This window comes from Leptonychotes weddellii, unplaced genomic scaffold, assembly GCF_054177405.1.
Source record: "Leptonychotes weddellii isolate Sample4059 unplaced genomic scaffold, ASM5417740v2 HiC_scaffold_11317, whole genome shotgun sequence".
Classification (NCBI taxonomy): domain Eukaryota; kingdom Metazoa; phylum Chordata; class Mammalia; order Carnivora; family Phocidae; genus Leptonychotes; species Leptonychotes weddellii.
Window position 1 is genome coordinate 1,087 of NW_027690818.1, and position 5,808 is coordinate 6,894.

General features: G+C 41.0%; 1 non-coding gene across 1 annotated transcript; it reads right to left on the reverse strand.

The window, feature by feature from the left end:
- Positions 1-417: 417 nt before the first annotated feature.
- LOC115945014 (small nucleolar RNA SNORA70) lies at positions 418-552 on the reverse strand. Its single transcript, XR_004079499.1, has one exon. It is a non-coding gene; the product is annotated as a small nucleolar RNA SNORA70 (small nucleolar RNA).
- Positions 553-5,808: the final 5,256 nt, after the last annotated feature.

Consider the following 5,808-nt stretch of genomic DNA (forward strand, 5'->3'; position numbering starts at 1 on the left):
ACAGGAAGTGGGATTTATTGGTGGGCATGAATAAGGAGGGGGCAGTGCTAGAGTTCTCATGAGCACAGGGCCTGCCATTTGTCCAGGGGGCCATGGTTAGGGATGTATTTGACCCCACAGACATTGGCGATGAACTGCTTTTCAGCCATCATGGCTTCAAATTCTTGTGCGTTAAAGTGAGTAAAGCCCCACTTCTTGGAGATGTGGATCTTCTGGCAGCCCCAGGGAACTTGGACTTGTCCCTGCATAGGGCCTCAGTCACATGCTCCTTGTTCTGCACCTTGGTATGGATGGACATGATTTGGCCTATGTGGGCCCTGGCCACTGTGCCCTGAGGTTTTCCAAGGCCACCCCACATGCCTGTTGGGAGCCAAATTGGGGATAGCATGAGGTCAGACATGAATGTCCACCAGAAAGGGCTGTGTCCAAGGTCCTGTAAGGCAACCCGTATAAGCAACAGGCTGCATACACTACTGAGGAGGCTGCTGTTTGCCACCGTTGCCCATCAGACCCTCCATGGGGAGACAGCACGGTTGGCTTCATGGGCTGCAGTCCAGTACTTTTGTAGAAAGGTGAGATATCACACAGAAATAATGCATAAAACATAAATGTGCAGCTTAACAAATTATTGAAAGGTACCGATGTAACCACCACTCAGGTCAGTAAGCAGAACACTGCCAGGTCCCTGCGAGCTCTCTGTGTGATCCCCCCCTTCCCCCACCCAAAGGCAATCTTCTCTTTACTTTAATGGGAGGAACTTACCCCATTGGTTACTTGACAAACTTTGTCAACTGTTTGTGTTTCTAATCACTGTAGTTTAGGTGTGTATGTTTGTGAACTTTATAAAGAGGGGTTCATAATTTATATATTGTGATTTGCTTCTCAAAATTACTTTTAAGATTTATGCATTTGCATATTACTCTAGTAGTTTGTTTCATTGTACAAGTCAGTACTCCCCAATTTATCTCTTCTATTATTGAGGGCTTCTTGGGTTGTTCGCATTTTAGGGCTGTTGCAAGCAATGTTACTATTGTCCCTGCATCCTGGTACAGACTGGCCAGATTTCCTGTGGTATATATCTAGGACTGGAGTTGCTGGGTCAGAGGACAATGTACCTCTTTCTTATTAGATAATGCCAAAATGTTTTCCAGAGTGCTTTTACTGACTTACATTCTCACAAACACCGTAAGTGGGTTCTTCTCGCTCCCCATACTTACTAATGCCCAGTACAGTTAGGCACCATAATATTGACCTAACAGAAGAGTGTGCACTGGGAACTTGCTGTGGTTTAAAATTGCATTTCTCTGATTACTGATGAGATTGAGCACCTTTCTGTATGTTTATTGGACATTTAGATATTCTCATTTGTGAAGTGCCTCTTGAAGGTTTTTGCTCATTTATGTATTAGATTCTCTTTTTCTTATTGATTGGTAGATGTTATATATTTCAGATACAAATTCTTTGCTAATTATTTTCACTGCAAATATTTTCTCCCACATGCGGCATACTTTCCCCCTTAATGACCTCTTTTGATGAATGGAAATTCTTCATTTTAGTGTGGTCAGATTTACCAGTCTTTCCCTTTATAGTTGACCTGTTTAAGAAATTGTTCCCTACCAGGTGCCTGGGTGGCTCAGTTGTTAAGCGTCTTCCTTCGGCTCAGGTCATGATCCCAGGGTCCTGGGATTGAGCCCCCCAACGGGAAGCCTGCTTCTCCCTCTCCCTCTACTGTTCCCCCTGCTTGTGTTCCTGCTCTCGCTATCTCTCTCTCTGTCAAATAAATAAATAAAATCTTAAAAAAAAAAAAAAATTGTTCCCTACCATGAGGTCATAATGAAGGCATTTTCCTATATTTTCTCTTTAAAAAGCCCAGTCATTTTGCCATTCACATTTAGATCCTTTGTCCACTTTTAATTGATTTTTGTGTGTTGTGTGTTACTGGTCAATTTTGATTTCTTCTTTGAGGAGATCCAGTTATCGTGGTACTACATACTGACATGTCTGTCCTATCCTTGTTACAATGTCATAAGTTTGTCATAACTTAAATGTCCATATTTGTGTATATTGCTGAGTTCTCTATTCTTTATTGATTGTCTGCTTTCCTATCCTTGCATACATCTATACAGCCTTAGTTATGGACTTAATGGATAACATTTTACTGTATTTACTTCACCCCACCCCCCTTTTTTTTGCTGAATAATTTAAAAGTAAAGCACAGACATCTCAACATTTCACTGAACAGTACTTCATCATGTGTAAATTATAGGGACATTTTCTACATGATCAAAATAGCATTTTTCATACCAAAATAACAGTTTTGCCAGTTTTTTTTCCGTTTTCACAGTTTCTCGTATGGTATATAAGGTCAGATCTATGCATGCACAACTCAGGGATGAGCTCAGGATTTCATACACAACTTTATGGGAGCACTTTTCTTGAGCTCCGTCTGCTACCCTTTGTGGCTCTCAGGGCCTCTCTTTCAGGTCTTCTGGGTAGAAAGGCAGACCTTTAGTTTCCCCTCTGCTCTGTATTTCCTGCAACTGTGTCTGCCTCTGTAGCCAAGCAACAAGGAGACAGAGAGGAAAAGAAGAAAATGGGTATCATTCCTGTGCTGTAGGGAACATAGATTTTTCTTTTCTTTTTTAAGATTTTATTTATTTGAGAGAGCAGGCAGGAGCTGGGGGAGGGGCAGAGGGAGGGGAAAAGGGAGCCTGATGTGGGACTCGATCCCAGGATCCCGAGATCACAACCCGAACCAAAGGCAGACGCTTAACCAACTGAGCCACCCAGGTGTCCCAAGATGAGCAACTTTGAAGGGGAGGAGAAGATTATATCAATTTGTGACTTACTGACTTTTGGATCTTTGTGGGATGCTTGAGTATATCAATTCATTAGGCAATTGAGTATCATACTCTGGAGCTTAACAAAGAGATCACTCTGCTTCTCAAATTTTAGTCATTTGGAGAGGTTTTTCTTTTTTTCTTTTTTTTTTAGATTTATTTATTTTAGAGAGTGTGTGCACATAAATGGGGAGAGGGAGAGAAATCCTCAAGCAGATTCCCCACTGAGTGCAGAGCCTGATGCAGGGCTCAGTCCCAGGACCCAGAGATCATGACTGAGCTGAAACCAAGAGCTGGCTGCTTACTGACAAGCCACCCAGGTGCCCCTAAAGATTTTTTTATAAGTAATCTCTATACCCCAATGTGCAGCTCAAACTAACAATCCTGAGATCATGAGTGGCACGCTCCACCGACTGAGCCAGCCAGGCAATGCATACTGTTGAATTTATTCTTAAGCAACTTTCCCTAGTTTCTTATAGATTATATTGCTTTTCTATAGGAATGCTAATGAATTTGTGTATTTATATCTCTCAGTCTTTATTGTAGTAATAAAAATATCCTAAACCTTTCTAGATTGATCTTCCCTGCAAATACAGTAATGATTTTTTTAAATTGATAAACTTTTTAAAAGCAGTTTTTGGTTCACAGCAAAATTGAGTGGGAAGTACAAAGAGTTCCTATATACCCCAAGCCCCACCACAACCTCTCCCACTGTGGACATCCCACACCACAATCCCACATCATAATATATTTGTCACAATTGATGAACCTAGATTGACACATCATTACCCAAAGTCCATAGTTTACATTAGGTTTTGCTTTTTGTGTTCTATGTACATTCTGTGGGGTTTTGGCAAATATATAATGAATGACATGTACCCACCATTATCGTATCATACGGAATAGTTTTACTGTCCTAAAAATCCTTCATGTTCTGCCTGTTCATCCGCCTCTCCCCTCTTACCCCTGGCAACCACTGATCTTTTTATTGTCTCCCTTGTTTTGCCTTTTCCAGAATGTTATATAGTTGGAATCATACAGTAGTTAGCCTTTTCAGATTGGTTTCTTTCACTTAATATTGTGCATTTAAGGTTCCTTTATATCTTTCAGTGGGTCAACAGCTTTTTTTTTTTAAATAGAAACTTTTTTTTTTCTTAAGATTTTATTTATCGAGAGCACAAGCAGGGGGAGCAGCAGAGGGAGAGGGAGAAGCAGGCTCTGCACTGAGCAGGGAGCCCAATGCGGGACTCGATCCCAGGACCCTGGGATCATGACCTGAGTGGAAAGCAGATGCTTAACCGACTGAGCCACCCAGGCGCCCAGCAGCTGTTTCTTTTTAGTGCTAAATAATATTCTATTGTCTGGATGAACTACAGTTTACTTTTGCATTCTCCTACTGGAGGGTATCTTGGTTGCTTCCAAGTTTTGGCAATTATAAAGAAAGCTGCTATAAACATCCATATGCAGGCTTTTGTGTGAACGTAAGTTTTGAATTAATTTGGGTAAATACCAAAGAGTGCAATTGTTGAATTGTGTGGTAAGAAAATGTTTAGTTAGGAAACATCCAAACTGGGTGCCTGGGTGGCTGTTGGTTAAGCATCTGCCTTCTGCTCAGGTCATGATCCTAGGGTCCTGGGATTGAGTCCTGCATCGGGCTCCCTGCTCCGCTGGGACTCTGCTTCTCCTTGTGCCCCTCCCCCACTTGTTCTCTCTTACTCTCTCTCAAGTAAATAAGTAAATAAAATCTTTAAAAGAAACCGCCAAACTATTTTCCAAAGTGGTTCTACCATTCTAAATTCCCACCAGCAATGAATGATAATAGTTCCTATTTCTCTGCATCCTTGCCAGCATTTGATGTTGTTAGTGGATTGAATTTTGGCCATTCTAATAAGCGTGTAGTGGTATTTCATTTTAATTTAGAATTCTCTCATGACTTGTGATGTTGAATATCGTTCCATATTCTTGCCATCTGTATATCTTCTTTGGTGACGTTTCTGTTTGGGTCTTTTGCCCATTTTTAAATTGTATTGTTCATTTTCTTAGTGTTGAGTTTTAGGAGTTCATTGTATATTTTGGATATCAGGTCTTAACAGATATGTCTTTTGCACATATTTTCTCCCAGTTTATGGCCTGTCTTCTCATTCTCTTGATGTTGGCTTTTGCAGAGCAGAGGTTTTTTTATTTTAACAAGTCCAGTTTATCAATTACTTTCCTGGATCATGACTTTGGTTGTTGTATCTAAAAAGTCATTGCCATACCTAAGGTCATCTAGGTTCCCCCTAAGTTATCTTCCAGGAATTTTATAGTTTTCTGTTTTATGTTTAGGTCTATGATCCATTTTGAGTTAATTTTAGTCAAGAGTGTAAGGTCTGTGTCTAAATTCATTTTTACGCATATGGATGCATAGTTGTTCTAGGACCATTTGTTGAAAAGATGTCTTTGCTCCTTTGTCAAAGATCAGTTGAGTATAATTATGCAACTCTATTTCTGAGCTCTCTACTCTGTGCCATTGATCTACTTGTCTCGTCTTTCACCAGTACTGCACTGTCTTCATTACTATAAGTTTACAGTGAGTCTTGAAGTCAGGTAGTGTCAGTCTTCTGGCTTTGTTCTTTTCCTTCAATATCCTGGTATTCTAGGTCTTTTGCTTCTTTTTTTTTTTTTTAAAGATTTTATTTATTTATTCATGAGAGAGAGAGAGAGAGAGAGAAGCAGAGGGAGAAGCAGGCTCCCAAGGAGCAGGGAGCCCGATGCGGGGCTCGATCCCAGGACCCTGGGATCATGACCTGAGCCGAAGGCAGACGCTTAACCATCTGAGCCACCCAGGCGCCCGGTCTTTTGCTTCTTGATATAAACTTTAGAATCAGTTTGTTGAGATCTATAAAATTACTTTCTGGGGTCACCTGGGTGGCTCAGTCGTTAGGCGTCTGCCTTCGGCTCAGGTCATGATCTCAGGGTCCTGGGATCG